At 32.7% G+C, this 21,690-nt stretch overlaps 1 protein-coding gene and 1 long non-coding RNA gene across 4 annotated transcripts in view; one reads left to right on the forward strand and one right to left on the reverse strand.

Moving 5' to 3' along the window:
• LOC119069819 overlaps positions 1 to 21,690 on the forward strand; it is a 108,764-nt gene that overhangs the window by 22,936 nt on the left and 64,138 nt on the right. The window contains exon 1 of one of the 3 annotated variants that reach the window (XM_037173984.1): positions 20,128 to 20,290. The exons of the other annotated variants lie outside the window; for them this stretch is intronic. The gene's annotated coding sequence lies outside the window, so the exon portion shown is untranslated. Of the gene's footprint in view, positions 1 to 20,127; positions 20,291 to 21,690 lie in introns of those variants that run through there. 3 annotated transcript variants of the gene reach the window in all.
• The window catches only part of LOC119069822, a 37,019-nt gene that overhangs the window by 7,580 nt on the left and 7,749 nt on the right, over positions 1 to 21,690 (reverse strand). Inside the window, exon 2 of the long non-coding RNA XR_005086412.1 lies at positions 19,793 to 19,797. This is a non-coding gene — a long non-coding RNA (uncharacterized LOC119069822). The remainder of the gene's footprint in view (positions 1 to 19,792; positions 19,798 to 21,690) is intronic.

Genomic DNA, 21,690 nt, shown 5'->3' on the forward strand with positions numbered 1-21,690 from the left:
ATAATGTGTAGGGTCTTCTAGGTGAAGATAGTGAGCTGGAAAGTTGTATTTGCAAATTAAGTGTGCTATTGAGCAAAAAAAAATCCAATTAGAAAATTATTTACACACAACTCATTTAGTCAATAGCACACTTAATTTGCAAATACAACTGTCCAGCTCACTGTCTTCACCTAGAAGACCATACACATTATCGATTTGAATTAAAATAAATGTGATCAAATGGTTTCTGGATGCGATAATTGCAAAAATACACAAAATTTTAAATTTTCTGTGTCTGAGGTTACGTTAAACCATTTGGTGACTTTGATAATTTTGGTGAAATTTAAAAGAAAACTGAGTTTGTCTGAGGACGAAATAAACGAAATCGCTATTTGATCCGGCTTATATGGATGTACCATACCTGGTTTGTACTTTCATTGGTGCCCAGGGCCTTTTTTAACATACAAGGTCGGAGGAAAAATGCACCCAGTCCCCTATCAGTGCACCCCACTGTTTATAAATCCGCCCAGTGAAAAACTCATTGTAATCTGTCACATAATTTATTTCTTCAAATTTAATCTAATTATTTTAGCGCTGCAATTCAAAACTAATCATCCGCTGTAATTCAAAGCTGCGCCTATATTTTTGTATTTATTTGATAATTGCTGATAATTTCATCGGCAGCGAGACATGAATTAAGAGGGGTTAAGAGGGCCGTCCTAGGACGTTGGAGTTTACATCGCGCGTAAGCGTAAGAGAAATAGAACGTTTTGAAAGCAGAATATCTGAAAATTTTCTCACTCGCTCCGCTCGCGATTTGTACCTTTATCTCGAAATCAGAGAATGTTAACTAGAAGAGACCGATTTTTTGAAGCCATGACATCTTGCAAAACTAGTGACCAGCCTTTCTTCAAAAAATTTTGCCTGCGGCGAAAAAAGCAATATCTTGAACCGACTAATGTATGGTTTATCTGCGTTCACTACTGTTAACGAAAACAAAAAATAAACATGGGCCCCTTGGCGAGAAAAATTGTCCCTTTCGAGAGAAAAAATGGGGCCCTGCGGAAAGTTGTGCACCCCAGTGAAAAATCCTTATAAAAGGCACTGATTCCAGTGGTTTTCAAAATCTTATATATTTTAACACCAAACGATGAGGCCACTTTTTTCAAAAATAATTCGAATAAAAAGTTTTTAATATATTTTCATGAGCGCGTTGTGTTTTGCCCTATTTTCTCCTCTCAAAAGGCCATGAGAAAATTATTTTTCTTGACGACTGGTCGAATGACATTTCTAGTGAGAAAAGTGGAACACTTTGTCTCCCGTGGTGAGAAAATAGAACTTTTCTCATTCGAACTGTCACATTGTTTATGTTTTTCAAAAGGATATGGCGAGTCGATGTCATTGTTTCGTGTAGAAAAACGGAAAAACACAACATGCACGCATGAAAAATAGGGAATTCAAATTCGAGCAAAATTACTGCCCTCACTTCGCTCTGGCCGCAAACATCACTTTAGTTGGAATTTCCTATTTCTCCCATCGGTAAACAAATAACTATTTCATAGGAGGTCGGAGTGTAGATTGCTTGTAAATTTTGCAGTTTCAAAATTCCAGCCAGTTCACTATAATTCAACAAAACGAAAAATGTTTAGATGGGTTTCACATCCGTTGAGCTAGCTAGCTGGGCTTTATCTGTTCAATCTTCTGTCTACACAAATAAAACTTTTAAGGTTAAATCTCTATCACAAAACATTCTGCTGTTTTGTTGCGTTTTCTAATTGACGTTGGCCATTACATTGTTGTGTTGTTAACTTCTCGTTCTGAAACGATGAATCGGAATCATTATGACTCAGTTTTTTTTTTGTTAGCTTACAATTTGTTTTTTTCAAACACAAATTTATTATGCTGTTTCAACAATAATCATTGAAAATTGCGTTCGCTTCAAATGGAATTTATAGATCAAATATTTGTGTCACCATAAACAACTTACTAATAATTTCATGAAAATCGTGTCAAATAAAGTCTTTTTATAAATTAAAATTACGTCGAAAAATATGGTTTGATTATTAGAGTACGGGTTTTTTTTTGTCACAGAAAAAAATGTCAATAGAAATTTTGTTTACACTACAGTTCGGTTATCACATCGATTTCAACGCAGAAAATTCGAATTGAACTCATCAAAGCTAAAATTAATTGAGTGAATTGGTGAATATATTGTGCTCATAAGGAAGAAGCAGCAAGGAATTAAAAATAGCTCTGCAACTAATTTGGATTCACAACGGAACCCTGGATTACTATGGATATAATGCGGCCACAAAAGCGGATAGCAATTCATCGAATGGTAATTATATTTTGAACACACCAAGATGAAACTAATGCATAGTCAAGACAAGCGCTAATTGTTTCCAAACCAATAAGTCTTATTTATCCGACTTATCAGCTCAAAAGTGTTTTTAAAGTTAAATTAGTTGTTGATAAGTTCATAGAAAATATTTCAGTTCAATTATCTAGTATAATCCGATTCATCCAGTTTAATGCTGACATAAGTTCTGTGAAAAACAATTATTTAAATTACCAGAGAGGTGCGATGTATGTATATTGAAGTCAATGACAATGCACATTCTTATAATTCGATTTCGTAGTATTATTATGAATTCTAATCACATCGGGCTACAAATAGTTGTAGTGTCAGTGTGAATACTATTAGAAACCCGGATGAGATTAACATCTACCATTCTTAGGTTCTCCTCTCCTGCGTTCATCCGTCTAATTAAATCTGACAAAAATTGTTCTTTTCTGCACATCCAATATTCGAGTGTTGAACTTCTTCCTTCAATAAATTCTCTCAACATTCCAGTGGTTTCAAATAGACGAGCTTCAGTGTCATAATTATCAGAAGTAGTAACTGTTTCAACGATTACAATCCAACTGATGTTATTCATACTACATGTGATATCCATGTTATGAGTAAATATCTTAACGTTGGTAATGCAGGTGGAATTTATAACATTGATTGAATTGTAATGGTGACCTCTTTTAATTCTGTCAATGTAGATTTTTGCGCTGAGAGGGTATTGGCGCTGTGAAATTTTCGGTTACAATTTTTTGTTTACTGTATTGCACCACGTAAAAAGTTCCACTCTTGTATCTAAGTTGTTCTTCTTGGTTTCTCTAATTTCTCACATTTACTGTTTGAAATAGCATTTAAAATAGAATCCGTAGAGGCAAGTTAGAATTCACAGTCCACGCGCTACACTGATCCTTTAATCACCTAGTGCATTAAAATCTTGTATCTTCAAATTCTGGCACTGGATCATAAGACTGCTATGGGCTAAATAGTGTCAAAAATCTGTTGATGCCAAAGTGGAAGTGGAACCGTAAGCCCTAAGGCGTTCTCGCAAAAAATACCTGTTTACACCAGCTATGCAGCCATATGTCCATCTTCTTTCTTTAAAATCTTCAAAATATTTTCTTCAGTCTGGATAATGTTTAAGAGAAATGTGACTGTTCGTTGATGTAGTCGTCAGCAACCCCCATACATTTGCTTACATTCAACGTATCCTTATAAAGCAAATTGCGACGTAAGAACTTACAAAAAAATAACTTCGTGTCAATAAAACGTTTCACTTTCCACGTAATATTGACACTAAAAGATCATGTCAATGCAATGTTTTGTGAATGGAAATGTAAATATTTATGGACACATTATGATAATATCGATAATTTATGATAAACACTGGAATAAATTGTAAAATGAAGAACTTGCTAATTTAAGTGGCATTTCTATTACAGTTACGCATCTCATATATGTGATAGGTGTAGACTTTAGATATAAGTTTAAAGAAAAAAAAAAGATCCGACGACCCATTAGACTCGCGAGAATTCGTTGGTAAAGTATAAATTACTGATACTGATTTCCATACGATTTTTTTTCTCAATTATTAATTTGATATAATTGTTTCGACTTAGTTTTATAGTTAATAGTGAGGTTACAAGGTACGTAGAGATATTAATGCATCTGCTAATGCTTATAGCGAATTTTAATTGAAATAATTTTTTCAATTTATCTTTGCCGTTTAATTTACATTTTGCGATTACTATATCAATTATGGCTACAACAAAACCTGTTGTAAACGTCAATGTTTTCTGAAAACAAAGGAAAATATGCTTACAATCTATCTGATAGTTTGTACCGTTAACCTGTAACAGATTCATTTAAGTAGCAAAGGTCCAATGTTGTCCTTCGCATTGGATATATGAAAACAGTGAACTTTTTGTCGAGATTTTGCATCACAAATTTTGTATTAAACCTATTTTCCTTCGAAAAGTTCGCACTCCCCAAATATACAACTTTGGGTTCCGTAAGTAACCGCTCCCTAGCCAAATGTTAAGTTACTCAAAAAAACAGAAGTATCAGATTTTATATTTGTAGTACAAACTTTGTATCATACGCTTACGGTGGGCCTAATGATAGCAGGTTAACCAATTGTATATTACATTGGGTGCTGCGAAAACAATGAAGTTTGTGATAACACCTGAACTCACAGTGTTTTTTCACGCTTCGGTGACTGTCCTTTTCGAGTTTGCATATCTGAGCCGAAGAGACAGTTTCCAAAGCAAGCTGCTCAAAAACACGTGAGTGAGTTTGCCAGTATCATAAACGTGATTCCGAATTAATGGTGTAGCAGTCACCAAAATATTCTGGCTTATTACTTACCCCAACCAAAAATCGTCTTCATGTAATGGACGATTTTCGCAGGGGACAAACTGCCATGTAATGGTCAACTTTCTCAGTAGGCAGGCAATAAAATGTTTTAAGATATTCTTTACCACAATGTCTTTCTTTTACGTTGTAGCAAAACTAGTACGTCATAGAAGCTACAAGTTCCACATAAAGTTATTGTAGGTCGAAAAGGATGCCCGGCAACCGTAATATTATAGTTTGATTACACTAGCAATAATAGCTAATTGCAATTTATGCAACCGTTTCGAGGAACTTTCACATTTTCCCTGCAGCAGAACTGCTATTTCATCAGGCCTTTTTAAATTGATCGAAATATCGAATATATCGGAAATTAAAACATAAAACGAAATAAATTTCATTTTCTCAATAATGTGTGTAAATACCAGCAATATTCCGTAATGAATTTTTAATGACACAAATGATCTGTTTATAACGACAAACATTGGGTGTCTGTACGTTTCTGTACATAAAAAGTTTTTCATTTTGGGAAAAATTCTAAGTTCTGACGAAACTATGTCGTTGTTCGCAATTGTCGCTATCGACTCCGACTATCAATAGAATAAATAAAAGCTTCTTGCCGGTAGATAGTTTACAAATTTAACAAAATAGAAACAAGTGAAGAAGAAAAATTTCCACACGTTTGACGTTGATAAATATGTATCAGAGCTGTAACCAGCTGTAATCAGAGGGGCAAGGGCGTTTAACAAAAATCATCCCTAAGACGTTACATCTTTTCAAGGGTTTATACGGCACACATTTTTTAGATGATGCCCAATGGCACATCCCTCGTTGTCAAATTGTGGTGAATTGTTTGTACGGAAAATCATCATTTTGTCATCAATTTTTGATGATCATTTGGATGACAATATGACGATTTTCTGCATTGGGTAGGCAAATCTTTGAACACTTATATGGACTGGTTATTTCGCCCATGAGTCCAAATAGTTGGAAATAATCATAGATGGTGTTACTACACATTACAGCTAAGAAACTTCAGTATTATTTTACGTGGTTCTCATACGTTTTTGCAAATATTTTCACTTCCGTCACTAATCAAACGCCTCCTAATATGAAGTGTAAATGTTTACCCGAATGTGTGAACTTACTGCAAAGAAACTAGGCCCTGATTGCAGATCTGTTTAGGTACTCATTTCTGTGTTAACTGCTTTGAGTCAATAATGTGAAAAGAAAATAGCTTTTTATGATAATTAGTACGTATAGAGTTAATGTCGTACTAATTATTGTTTGTGTGGTACATACAACGAAAAAAAAAACTTTGCAAAAAACATTTTTTTTTGTTTATTTTGTTTTAGTTTATTGGTCATTCGCCGTTCGAGTGGAAGGTAATATTTAATGTTTTCTTTTTTATTTGTTAAATATATATTCATACGCATTCTTCGTTTAGTAAAATTAGTGGGAAGTATTGGGTATAAGTATGAGCAAACAGACAGATCTAAGAAAGGCAAATTTACGAAAGAAAAAAATGTTTTAATTTAATGAAATTTTTGAAGATAAAATTTAAAACCAAAAGAAAAAAAAAACATTTGTTTGACTCCAATGAATGCAAGTTTAATCAAGTATAACATTCTTTTGCGATCCATAACAGAGCGAAAATATGTCTCCTAAATGGTGTTTATTTTCGAACACAAAATTTTCAAACAGACAAATATTTTGACGAGAGACAGATATATGAACACACACCGATGAGTTTGTATTAATTTCAAAAAAATATTTTGCACGTCCAAAATAAGTATAAAATGAAACAGGTTTTTTTTTCGCGTCATATTTAATATTATTATACACAAAAACCAAACACGTGAATGGTTTTTTATGTTGTCTGTAAAAATGCAAATTGCTGTATGGTTGGTTATATCACCAGCAGAACATTGAATTTCTTTGAATATGAAATGTTGTTGAAGCATTTCTTTTTGAAACATTGGTCTCTTCAGATCCACTTTGTCTATTCAAGTCAATAAACTGGACGCCCCACAATGGTATCGTCTATTGAAGCGGGTATACCATTCACATTATAAGCGTTGTTATTGTTCGAGACATGTGAGTGATGTTATTCAGTTCAGTTTCTATCAGCTTTCCTATTCCGAATTCATACATTCACGTTTGAATACTAGAAGTTTAAACACACGTACAGATCAATGGTGTTGTAATCAATTTCGTTAGATGATTTCTGCCTACAAACATACGAACTTCGTACAACGGACGAGCATATTTGCAATTTTTCTTATATCATACTTGAGTGTCAGTAAGTGATGTCTTAGGCCTGTTTTATAGAATTCCATGAACCGTTTTCACTTCCTTTTTGAATTGTAAAATTCTTCTAACTTTAGTAGTGACCTAAGCTCAGAATTGCAAACATTATTCTATCGTCTTTTCGAATGGCAAGTGGCTCTGTGTTTCCCTATGTATCCCGTAATTATCTGCACGTGAAATTTTCGACGTTGTCCTGTTCTAAGATAATCCATAGATCAAAAACTACGTCACTACATCGGCACTCGCACCCTTAGAAAGACATTTGAATTTATTTTCGACTTTACTATCTTTCGAAGTATTTGAAGGCAAACAGTGAGGAGTGGAAGAATGCATTGTTACACTACAGGGATTTATTCATCCCAATTCACAAATGATGCAACTATCGACAACGTCACACATTCCTGCTGTGATGCATGTGCAGTAGGTCTAAGAACTGAAAAGGGGTTTTGTATTTTAATGGTCGGTGGGTGAGTCGAGTTGATGTTTTGAACTTACTGATAAATTCGACACCCAGCTGATGAAGCTAGATTAAAATAAGAAGTTTTGTGTTTCATAAATGCCGTATTTAATTGTACGTTGACACTAGATTAGAACTTATGTCCATCCATCTGACTCCTACAATTAGGATTTTAAAAGGAAGTCTTACTCTTTGTTTAATAGCCAATTCTTTCAGGACATTTTTTTAAAAACTATTTTAACCATTTTCCTAATAGTAGTTTCCTGAACGACTGCCACTTGTGACGCAAATTTCTTTGTGTAATATTTTTTTGGTAAATTTTTTGTTGCTAAAACGCCTGTACGCCTGTTGCAGAATTCGTCACCCTCAGCGATATTTTTTTTTTGTAAATAGACAAGGACTTGTGTCACTTTCAACCTTTAGGGTTTTTTTTATTGATAACAAATATGTGAAAAATTACAATCGAAACAACAATATGTACTCACTGATAAGGTCAAGCTGAGTGAATGTGGTGAATTTCAGAGTTTGAACGATTAGGCAAATTTCTTATTTAAATTAAAAAAGAAACTGGTGCAGCCATATTATCGTTACTACAGAGGAACGTAATAAATAGATCAACCATGTAAAAGGTGACTAATTACGTTTCATACATAATTTTAGTTATTTTTTCCTTAGTCCAATTCAAACCATGTGATAATTTTGTTTCACTTTTATTTTTCTTCGGTCCAAGTGTATTACAGTTTTCCTCAAACACATTTCCATTAGGTAACCGAATAAAAACGCTATATGGATTGTAACGCATGTCATGTCATATCGATAGGTATAATCGGTATTAAATGTGTATATCAATCGGTGTATTTTAGCATGAAAGTCAATTTAAAACACACTATCCGTCAAACCGTAATGTACTGTAAATTACTGTGAAATGATCAATTTTTTTTCCTTGTTTTGTTTACAATTCAGCTAAAAATATAAATTTCTCAATAAAAAAAAATCGTGCTGGTATATAGATATAGACATGGTAGTAAATATTTATAGACCAAAGATACAACTTTATATATTTTTCTGTACATTTCAATATGTATATACGTGTGTGATTGAAACATCTTTTGTTATCAAATAATTGGAACGAACGAAAAAATTGCATAATGATTTATTTATATAATTAACATGTCGGTTAGAAAAATGTACACAATTGATAAGATCAAAAGACTTTGTATAATTGTTATGTGTGTGGTGTTATTAAAATATATCTTTTTAAATTCTAAAATTGTAGCGCGATATTATTATCACTTTCTGTAACTTCCTCAACATTTGCATAAAATATTGTAATGACACACGATTTTCCCATTCACAAGACGCATAACTTGATTTTCAATTTATATATTTTCCGCTTGTAATCAACTCCACCTCGGTAAACGAAATAATTGCTGTGTGATTTTATTGAGATTAATTATGGAAACGTGAGCTGATAATTGCTGTATCAGCATAACAATAAGACATCGAACTAAGTGTAGCGCATTATGGAAAACATTTTAAAGTTTCGTTGCATTGCATTTTTTTTGGATCGAACTTAGAATAGATCAGGTTGTGCAATTCAGAATTTTTGTTCGTTGTCATATTTGAATATTTATTGTTGAGGCAGCCAACGTAATGAGCTCTACTCACTTCTGTTTAATACAACGTTTAAATAAATGAAGTAAAAGATTTCGTATGAAACTTAAAAAAGGTTTTAGCAATAGAAGTAATAGATTGTAATTCACTGAAACTTCATGGTTTGTGTTTCTGATAAAACCGGTTCGCCTTAGCACACATCTGTAATAATATGCGATGTATCGAATCAATTGTGGAAATTAGTTGTATATTTGTCCGTACACAGCCATAGAAATCATGTGTGACGTTTCCGTTTTTCGGTATTTATTCATTCATTATATGAAAACTATTGCTGTGTTACGTAAAATTTTCGTTTATTATGAGGAATGCTCGAATCAAGCCTGATTCAAATCAGGTTGGGTTCCGGCTGAACCTGAATTAACCTGAATCCGAAATTTTAAGTTCAGGTCAGGTAACTTCAGGTCACGTTCAGGGTTACCTAAAATTTGCAAATTTTTAGATTGACCTGACCTGAACCTGAAGTAAAACCTGATCCAAAATAGGATCAAGCTGAACCTGAAATCTTACATTCAGGTTCAGGTGAAGATCAGGTGAAAAGACCAATAAAAAATGTCGTACAAATGAATAAATTTAAAAAAAATTCGATTGCATAAATTGCACTTATAGGTATCAGTGTCGGTCAACTTTTGTTTCCAGTTTTTTTTTTATGTTTAATTAAATCGTTTTCCTTTCTACTACGCTAATAACAAGTATACTCTTCCGAAACCGATTATATTGCCGTCCAATGAACATAAATCATTTTTTTTTGCAAAAATAACATCAACAACAGAAGAAATGATTTATTTAGTAGAATTCATCGGACAAACGGATGTGACAATAATTATTTTACTAGTAACAAATAACCAAGTTAAAAGCAAAAAAAATGTTGCAGTGTGACATTAACCTTGATAAAGACAACGCAACACACAGCTCTCAGAAAAGCACTATGAAACAGGTATAAATGTGCTACACAGTATTGTGCTTTCAATTATTCAATTTCATTTTTTTTTTGTAAATGTAAACAATGAAAAATTATCATTTCACGTTTATCTAATTGACCTTATCGTATCGTGTACCCCACTTAATGTGCTCTCAAAACCACTGATACATAAAACTTTAATATTAGATTTATGTGTAACCCATTTTTTTTTATTTTCAACAAAAGAGAAGAAATATTTGTAATTAATTTAATTTGCCTTAGTGACCTGACCACATACCCGCAGATTTTTTGTCTCCACATTTTTTTCCCCCAAAACCACCGATTATTTAAATTGAGACGATCGACACTCCTTTATTTCTTAACTAAACAATCCGATTGCAAAAATTTAATTTTATTCGATTGTTTACACTGTGAATAATAATTCGCATTAGATTGAAATGTTTTACGACTTTTTTTTATAGTCAGTCAGTCAATCTAAAAATTGTAACATTTTGCTTAGATTGTTTTCACCAACTGGTGTAAATATCGTATGAAGTATTTAATTTAGTATTTTGCATTGACCTTGACCTTGCAAGTTGATCGCTTGAATAGCTTATAGTAGAAAATCTACAAAGGATCTTCAAGATTGACATGAGAACACATTCGCAAAATGTCTGCATCAAATAATGTGTTATGTGAATCAGTTCTGTGTGACCACTGACTACTCGATATGCGTTAATTTATGAGCCAACAACAACTACTCGTGTTCGACTGCGTGTTCGCACTACAGTTTCTTTACAAAATTATCTAAGAAAGTCCCTTAAGACTTAAGATACTATTCAAGCATATCTATTCATCACTTTTAATTTTGTTCAATGAAGACTTTATTCAATTATTCAATAGCTTGAGTAGCTAAATGGTGTTGTAGAAGTTAGTTAATCAATTTCTTTGATTTTGAATTTATTCGAAACAAAAATCACAACAAACGTGGATGGATTTTAATATTTTAGAGACGTAGATTGATTTCTTGGTTTGCAGTTGTGTACATAGCTCGGGATCCAAATAAAAAGTCAAATTTACGTGAAATTATTAACCCCGGGTTCACCTTCTCTTTACATTTACTTGTATTCAAGTATTTTCGTACCGCCAAATACACATGACGATACTCCTACCTATTGGCTTCATCATGATGATTAATGGGAGTTCATGGACGATGCTCGTAATAAGGGTACGATTACATCTCGAACTTGTAATTTTAGTCCTTATAATCCCAGTACATTTCGAGTGGATTTATTGTCTTCATTTGTTTAAGATGCTTGCATAAGACATACAATTATCTCTTTCCTATAGCTATAGCTTTACCTCGGAGCGTATAGTAGAAAGAGAATCCTATTGATATAACATTCGCGTGGAATGACTCCAATCTAACGTTTGATAAGATTTAAAGTGCTCCGTAAGATAGTAAGATTACTGGCTATACACTTCAATGCTTATTTTTATCATCATATGTTCAAAGAGAAACACGACAAAAAGTATTTCTGTTTATCGTTCTGGGAAATTCGTTTCAACCCAATTGAAACGATTTCAGAAATCTAATCTTTCGGACAAATTCTATGCAGCAAAATCTAAGGTCACAAGCTATGCGCTTTTTAGGTTTTACAATGTTTTTCATCCTTTCTTTTCACGAGATATGAAAATCAAAGGCTTCAGTAGTGGATTATAGAATATTGAATCTGAAATCAAACTTCGTCAATTAGTCAATTAGTTACCTAAGGACTGAATTAGCCACAGCTCCTTCCAATTGATCTACTCCTAGAAAAAAGTTCGAATCAAAAGCTAGAATTTATTCGGTTTATAATTCATTTTTTGTTTAGAGTAGCACAGTGGAGTCGTGGCCCATAACCTGATAAATCAAATTTAAATTGATTTTCATTAGCAGAATACCGACACGACAGACTGGATAACTGAAAAAAAATGCTGTTTTCACCCGATATTGGATGAGACGAGTGCGTACTTCGTAGCCATGCAAAAGACCTGACACAATAAAAAATAATGATTTAAGATTCATTTAAAGGCAGCCACCTTGAATTCACGATTCAACTCAACAATCGTACAATAAAAACAAAGCTGCCACTAAGCGAAAGTTATTTGCCAAGATCCCAATTTGCTTTCGACACGCCCGTTGTCCACTTATAAATTAAAGATATTTGCGGCGGTCGGAGATAGAGATTGTACATCCAATCGGAAGTGTTATTTCATGATCAAAACGAACCGTTTTATTAGTTCAATTCTTTTAATTCGCATAAATAAATCCGTATACCGTGTGTATATTAAATGGTACGTGTGTGGTGTGTACGATAATAATTTTAATGTTATAAAAGCATAAGCAATTATAAATTGAAATCGGTAAGCATTCATTGTCATGTACATGACTCATGATTGATCAGAATTAATGAACATTATTATCCGTGTGTACCTGCACTTTTAATACACTCCGTGTGTATGGTGTGCTCATATTACACACTCAGTTATTCATTTAATTTAAGTTTGTGTTTTCAAAATGACCTTACGGAAAGTAACTACTTTTCCTGGTTTACTTACCTACCTTTGACTGCAGTCCTTGTTTGTTTACCATCGCAAACCTAAAAGTCTTGTTAACGAGACAAGTAATTGCCGTTATTAATAATTGTTTGATTGTCTTTACCGTCAACTTTATACGAGTTTGATTAATCAATGTTATTGTAACGTTCAATGTATTCCGTTTGTGCAGATGATGATTGAAAAGTTTTTTTTTTATTAAAAAAGAAAACGAGAAGACACTTGACCTATAATTAAGGTGTCTGTAATAATTTGTTTCGGAGAAAATTACTTTATTTTCATGAGAGTATTATGTTAATGAAGGTTAGATTATCACAAAACCATCTATTGTAACATAATAACTTACCCTTTCTATTCGCAATAAGCATAACCGCAAATAATTCAATGAGAAGGAAAAGAAAAAAATTGTTAAATTTGTGGAATTTTGTCGTGATTTCTCTATCCGAGAATTTTTTTTTGGAAAATAAGCTTTATCTCAAAAAGTGTCGAGTGAAAGCAGTTGCGTTTCCAAGGTAAAAATGATGGTATGAACATAACTCCGTTTCCCATATTACATCAATAGATACGTGCACAGTGAACGATTACTCCCCTGATTACGTTTGTTTGATTAACTTTACGTTTATTATTCACTAGACGACATTGAAAAATGTGAGTGATTATAACTGCTTTTATAGCCGTCATCAAAACCATTATTGATACATCGATTTGTCCTTAACAGTGTAAAAATAAAATTAAACAAATAGAAGAAAAAAATATCACAGACTGCAAGTAATCAAAGAAGGACAAAATGGCAAAGGTAAAGATAACAAAAAAAATAAGTAAAAAGCAAAAAAAAATATTGTTTTGTCTTGTGTGATTGTTAACTTCGTTAAACGAAACCTTGTACATTGATGAGCTCATCATTACGCTTTGGTGTTTTCATACTTTACTAAGTACAATTAGTAAATTATACTAGATCAATTAAGGGTTTGCACGTACATACACGAACCTATCAAAGCTTTTTCAAGCCTTCATAAGTCACATACCCATGCGACTTTTTGATTCTTCTGTACATACAAAGTGTTATGTGTCTACATTTGTCGAATTATCAACCACGGATGACTAAGTCATCATCATACATGGTTAATTCGTATGCTAAGTTAAGTATTCAACATTATGAACAACAAATCCGTGCCATGGCGACAATGAAATGGTATTTTTGAACTGCATATCAATGAAAAACGTCTTTCGAGTATTAAATTCTCTCTCACATCGAAACAGTGGTTGAATGGATCCACTATACTAAACTAATTAAAGTGTAGAAACTACTGTCTGCGTTTACGTTTCCAATATTTATGTAGAGTTGGTTTTACTCCTAAGAGATTACAGTTACTGTAGTAAATGACATTGCATTTTCCGATGAACTTTGTTTTGTATGCTCCAACTGATGCGTATTCCAAGCAGATAAACAGTTAATGTCAACTAAATCTGTGTCTAAATTGGCTCGAGATGTTTTTCCAGCTGGTCTCTATGATTCGCGATTTTTTCAGAATTATTCGGAATTTTCAGAATTAAATTCCCAAAAATGGGCCCAAATCTTAAACAGATTTCATAGTCACACGCACACGCTAATAAATTCACAGTACGACCATGCCGGTGCTGCATTTCCCTCATTAATAATGTCCTAGGAATTAAAAACAGGGAGCTTACGTTACCTTGTTTTGTTTTTTAGTTGGGAACATATTTGAGAGTTTTTTTTTAGAGTTTTAAAAGTAATCGGTGTTCCCAGTCAACAAAGTGTTTCCAGGTTATGATATTTTGGCACAAAATTTAAAATCCTTAGCGAATTCAAATTTTGCGCCAAAATATCGTATACTGGGAAGCACTTATCGATGTGTGATATATGTTTTCTAAAGGTGAACAAACTGTGGATTTTTTTTTAGTCGGTTTGAAGTGTTTATTTAAAAGCGAAAAAAGGCTGCTTTTTGTAGAATTTATCATTGTTCTACGTCTGTTTTTGCGTTCTAACTTCAGCCTCGATGCTTCCCCTCATATGCATAATCTACCACTACTTATTTTGTTGGAAAATTCATTTGAATGTGTTTGAAAATTTAAACTCTAAATCTTAGCACGAATGGATGAGCTACCCGAAGTAATGTTAAATTCCTGTCGTGTTCGAATTTTAATTGCTAATTGTTGACTTTTAGTTTAAAAAACACTATGTTTATATCTGCTGAATACCAACATTCACAGATATTTATTTAAATAAACAATTAATCAAAAAAATGATTCTATAAAAAAAATATCCAATATGTCAAGGTGACGCGAAAATGTGTATAATTATATACAATGACCAGTTTATTACCAGTTAACACTGTTTTGTTTTTATGATCACAATTTAATTGAAATATATATATTCAAAGATATATACATATGTGATTGTTCTCGATGTTTATGTAAGTGTACGATTTTCTTTTCATTTAGCAACAACAACACAAAATAAATAAATTGCATTTCGTTTTCAAAGCACACACTCTGGCGAGACTAAGAATATTTAAAAAAAAAAAATTATTTATTTAATAGGCGGTTTATATACTACTTTTATTGTGTCTTTAAGTCTTTGTCACACAAGACATCGTAAAGTGTGCTTAACGAATTGTTAATTTATGGAAACTTTTTGCATATAAACTCATTTTTGAAAAACAATTAGAACAGTTCAGAACTCAAACGAAAAAGAATTTATTTTTTGCATCAATAAAAATGTTTACGACTTTTTTTCAAAACTTTTTTTATTGCGTTTTTATTATCGCTAATTTATATGCTAGAAACCAGAGTATCCTTATTCATCGAAAATCTAGAATGGCATTTAGAATTAACATCTAAAAAATTTTATCGGGTATGTTATTCGGTTCAGCGGTTTTATCTAAAATCTAAAAAAAAAGTCACAAATAAAATACTGCTGCATTTAACCAGTTCTTTTATCACAACGAAAAAAATAATAAAAATTCAATCTCGACGTAATAAAAAGCGATACATAGAGTAATTAAAACGTTTTCGGTTACATATGCACGATTAAACGTTATGGCCATAAGTGTAAGCTTGTTTTTTTACCTATTTTTTCGGAAAGAAGCTTTTATTACTGAGTAGGATAATCTCACAAATCTTCATTAAAACCTTAACAGTACATTCAATATTTTCACGGGTTTCTCAAATAAAATATTTGGTTTCCACAATGTACCAGTTATTTGTTTGGCTGTAACTAGCGACCACAGAACATCGCAGAACGAGCATTTTCCACACCAGAGTACGGACTGAAGTCAAAATGTAATAGAAGTTTTACAGAAATCTATTACGTTTGTGCTTTTATTTCTAAAGAGCCTATCGCTATATGGTGAAAGATTACATGTGGTGCTGAATTATAAATTCCAATGTTCATTTGCCTTTTATTTACTCTGTAAAAATTGAGCCTGTTCACCATTTCCTTTACATTACTCCTTTATCCGATAAAATGGATTTTTTATGATTTTTCCATTTTTTTTCAATTAAAACGAATTTCGCGCAAATTCAATTTTTCTCAGTTTGCATTGTGCTTTGCACGTACATGTAAACCAATCAAAACGTCTTTCAATCTTTTCATCTTCTAATTATCTAAAATCGATTTTTGTGACTTATAAGTCAATTGTTTATTGACACGATGTACTTTTTATCAATATCCACTTTCTCTTTATTTGTCTAAAAATTACTTTCTTAACCATTACAATTTTAAGTGCAAGTTGAGTACATATTTGCTTTTGAAATTGGTATGTTTTTTTTATGGTGCAAGCTTTTCATTTCTTTTTGTTAGACAAATTATTCAGTCTTCGAAATAATTTCGTAGAAATTTTAAATATTAAACGAACGGTGAATAGTTATGTAAAAGTTGTAATTTGATGCTTCAAAAAATGTTGAATCAATCATAAATTGACATCTTCTGTCTGTAAATTTTGGCAATCGGATATTCAGTGTGGAGAATACAGGTTTATTGCTTGAAGAATCAGTACGATGTAATGAATTAAGTTCAATGCTTTCTAACTGCTACACTTAACGATAATAATTTAAGAGCACACACATCGTATGCATAACAATTTATAGCAATGCTAACACACAACCTTCAAGAAAATATATTTTCATAAGAAATAACTAAAAGAAAGACCAACTACACGCACGGAATTTTGTGAATTTCTGTGAATTTTGCATGTACTTTTATATGGAGAATTCTAAAACTCAAGTAAAACACAGAAACAGAAAATGTGTCGGTTTTCAAAATTCCGTATGTGTAAGACATCTATAGAATTAGTGAAAAAAGAAGTTTCATAGCCGCCATAACTTTCTTCGTTGGAAAGCTGAGGTCAAGCACTCCCGGGGCAATAATAACTTCAAAAAATGTGATGATAAACGGAACCTCGGTGAATTTTGACGTCACTCACGAACTTAGGATACAAACATCGTCCAACCTCTCATTCAAAACAGCAGTCCTGCAGCGGTCTTTTATAGAAACCAAGTAAAATTCAAAAAATCGTACATATCTGAACAAATGAATTGTCTGAGTACCTGGAAAAATTGCCACAACACCTTTACCATCCGACAATTAAAAGATTAAAAGTCATTTCCTTTGCGAAAAAACGAAAAAAAAAAAATTGTTTGCTCCAAACTTTTGTTATCTGTGAAATGTCAACAGTAAATTAATCAGACTGTCTAAATTCTGTGAGTTGGTGAGTTGGAACACTGAACACATTATTTGATTTTCTAAAAATATCCGAAAACATTTATCGAATATAATTATTTATTTGCTGATTATACTGTATATGTACGCACACACTAATTTAACAAACGATTAGTCACACAGCAATTTGTCTCAAAGTTACAGCAATAATTTCGCATTAATTTAGCGTTTGAACTGCAAACATAAAATTCTACATGATATAAAAAGGCATGTAGATATATTGTGAGAATCAGTCATGATATATCTGCCACCCATCATGCCCATACCCCGAATATTTTTCATATTCAAGGATTAACCTCTCATGTTTTTTGAGAAAGAAAAAAAAAAAGTTGACCATCCCCCTCAGAAACGCCTTGTTATTCAAATGTGGAAAACGGAGCCCCATGCCCCAGTCATTGAACCATCTCTATTGTAATTAATTTTGCTGGAAGTAGAGAGTCCAAGAACACAATATATTTTATTAGAATGATTCACCGTGTAGCTAATTTGTTAGAGTCTCATCGAATTATAAAAGTGAATTTTATTACGCCTGTGCATGTCGAAGGTGTGTGGACAGTTTCAATCGAATTATGGATTATTGTCCATATTCCACATCCAATGACTTGTGAATCCAAAAGATTTTCGTCTAGACAAACATGTCCCAAAATTTTACAGAAATTTGGTGATTGACATGGTATCAAAGTGCAGTCATTGTTGTGATTGGAAATCTTTGTTATCGAAACAATCATTTGACCTAAAAAGCCTTATCAAGAATTTTTCTTTTACTCACCCACATCCAAAAGACAATATATTTGCACAGAAGGTATCGGCCCAATTTTCTATTTTCTTCTTCACAAGATAAAAGCACGTTCAATCTTGTACTATTTTCTTTATCACATACTCCACCAATCAGGTCCAATCAAATCGACGTACGAGTAGGTTGCACAGATGGATCGCGTTATGAATACTTTTCTGCACGTTCTAGTTAGGAATCATATGACCGCATATAAAATGAATGACAAGAATATAATTAATAAGAGAGTCATGAACTTGCTCACATCGTTTCAAACAAAACCATAAAACTTGAAGCATATTTAGTTACATACACGTAGACATAGTGTTACAATAGACACTTCACATATCTATGAGTAGTTTACATATCATAAAATTTATTGGTACACTCATAATGTTCGTATACCTATATAAATATGTATAAACCAGACAGTAGCGTAAATATAGGAAGACAAAGTACAAAAGAATTTCATTGAAAATTTGAATATGAAATGGTTGGAAAAAAGTTTGTGGAAAACTACTTTTATGATTTTGTTTTTAAAAAAGAAGCAGAAGCACAACGTCCGAATTTAAATGACAAATAACAATCAGAACGTTCGGTGAAAATTGTAAAAAATTTCCACGAGTAATTTACTTTGTTGACTGCATGATTGCGATGAATGGCACAACGCCCACTTAAGGTTAATACATATTCCAGGAACTTTTACTCTACGGCGATGAATGGGTCTATTGGAGTTCATTGGTTTGATTTGAGGTGGACAAACGTTTGTGTGTCAGTTTGATTATCAGTTCCAAATATTCTAAGAACTTTCTTTTAAAAAAAATTGGCTAGCAACATGGCTGCAGGCTGAAGTAGTTCTTCAAAGTTAACAATGCGGCTTCTTATAAAAGATGTTGGTGTTATATGTATGCTAAACAATCAAGCTCAGGTAGACAACAGCTTACGTGTAGTCATCAAAACTCATTTACCAAAAAATTCGACGTTACTGGTAACAGAGCTAGGCTAATCCGCCCCTTGCAACGCAAATATTTTCAGGTATCATCTCAAATCTTCCAGGTGCTGAGGTACAGACAGAGCTTGTAATCGTAAAACCCTTTTCGCGAATTTTCATAGATTTTTTCGAATTTTGGCGATTTTTGTGATTCACGAAAATCGAGAAAATTCTCGCGAAAATTCAAGAAGATTCGCGAAAGTTTTTACGATTACAGGCTCTGGTTACAGAATTTTAAACTTTTTATGGAGATGATCAGATACTCTAAAGCAAGGAGAATCATTAAATAGAATTTTGTTCTAAATAAGCAGCATGATCGTAAACGTATTACTCACTGTGATCTCAATCATATAGCGATGTACTGACGTACGTTTCTTCTGTACCGCACGACATGTCATGTCAATAAATCGTTGCTTATTCCTACCTTATGGATGCGATGACACAATCTGCTATGAATAATCCTCGCAAGTTCTTTTCTCGTAATTTTATTTAAACGGGGCTTGTAGTACCACAGTAGGTGGACGCAAGAGGTGACAACTAAACTGTTGAACTTTTTAAATTTTCCTATTATAAAAATAAATTTTTTGTCGTTCTGACGTCCCGAAAATGCTTATCTGAGTAGCTTTCGGCGCGGGGTGAAAGCGTTGTACCAGTCTAAATAAGACAGATCTACTGTTCCTTCAAAACATAATTAAACTCAATGTGCTTAGCATATGATGTGAACAGAACCTGACCGACCAAAACTAATTAAGATTTTCCTATTTTGGATTTAACAAATTTTTGAATACTCGCCTCACATCATATATTATATACCTACACCTAAGACTCAAAAGGCACATATTTTGCACATACATCATCACTCATATTTTACTTTATATCTATTATCATAAAATTTAATCCGCGACCATTGTCGTCAATTATCAAAATGACAATTGGACTGGAGTGTTCCAGTATCAAAAAGTCTTCGAAACGATTCACACACTCACGAGACGTACGAAAAACAAAAAAACAAAAATTCATAGAGGTTCATATCTTAAAATGTTTTTCGCAAGGCGCTTGCACGGTTAAAACTTTCGTGTGTTTTTTTTGTGTTGTTGATTGCAAGCGACATTGTTTATTGGTGTAATCAAGTGAATTTCACGTGATTTTTTTTTCTTCTTCGATTTTTCTGGTGTGCTATTTGATTGTAGTTTTAGCGTTAAATTTTGAATCAATTTTCTTCCTCCAATTTTGAAGAAAATAAAATTACAAATTTAAGGAAAGTGACTCGAATTGCGGAAAAAAATGTTAATTTCAACAAAAACTTATTTCAAATTTAGATTTCGAATGTTCAAACTTGAGGTTAAACTTGCGCAATAAGTGTCGCACATATTTATTTCCATTGTTTTTTTGTTTGTTTCATTTTTTTCGCTCCATTGTGTACATACATTTTCACCCAGTAAACTACTGTACGTATCTTTCAGCCAGTAAATTACTCAGTTTGAACTCATCGATAGATTAAATGATCATTGACAAATGAATGTTATCAACAAACATAGTGGAATATGAAGCAGCGAGGACGGTTTTTAATGTCAAGTGCGTGCGAATGATAAGGAATTAGAGAGATTACTATACATACGTTTTGCAGACGTGCGATAAGCAGTGATACACAGGCAACAAAATTTATTACATCCCCGTTTGAGGTTGAAATGTGATGATGATGATGATGGAGTTGTGACTTTTCATCAATGTGCACAAATTTTCATTGTGTTAATTTTATCCAATACTCTCCCTAGCATCCAAACTCTCTCAAAAAATCGATTTAGGGGGGAAAATAAGTTTGAGAAACGCTGATTTTTAATATGGCTTAAAAACAACAACAACAACACGAGCGAACAAAGTAGCAGTGATTCATAAACGTAGTTACCACCTTAATAATTGTAGCTTGGTTGCTAGGGAGAGTATTGTTTTATCCTTTCGAGGAAGAATGTTGTGACTGCATTAGAAAATATTTCCTGAAAGGGTTTTGGAAAATTGATTTGCTAAATTTGCTAAGATTTTCGAGAATTCGTTAAAACATTTTTAACAAATTTTTAGCAAATTTAGCAAATAATTTTCCAGAAATAGGCCTTGGTGCCTCAAATAACATTACGTTGATAAATTCTGCTAATCTTTTAGCGGAGAAAATTTTATTTGGCCAAAGTCACTCTCGATTTTGAAAATTAGGTCATTTACTGCCTGTACATCCATTTAGTAGCTTTTTATATCGCGTAACGCAAAAATATCTTTTTCCCTGACCAAATGTATCTAAAAGTGATAGGAATGATCATAACGATTTCTGTCTGACGTGCTCGTTTGCTTTTGACCCCATTAAGACTTCATAAAACAAAAGTGTAACGATTTTTCATCTGTTATATCGGCAACGACTTCAAAACTAAGGGACTTTCTATGGGCTATGGGCAGTGTTCTCTTATATTTGAATGAAACCATAACTTACTTTTACCTAATACTTTCGCTATTTAACTCTATTAATCGACCGAGTTATCTTGTTGCACAACAAAATCTGCAATTTTAACGTACCACAATCTCTTC

The sequence above is a fragment of the Bradysia coprophila genome (assembly GCF_014529535.1).
Source record: "Bradysia coprophila strain Holo2 chromosome X unlocalized genomic scaffold, BU_Bcop_v1 contig_39, whole genome shotgun sequence".
NCBI classification, from domain to species: domain Eukaryota; kingdom Metazoa; phylum Arthropoda; class Insecta; order Diptera; family Sciaridae; genus Bradysia; species Bradysia coprophila.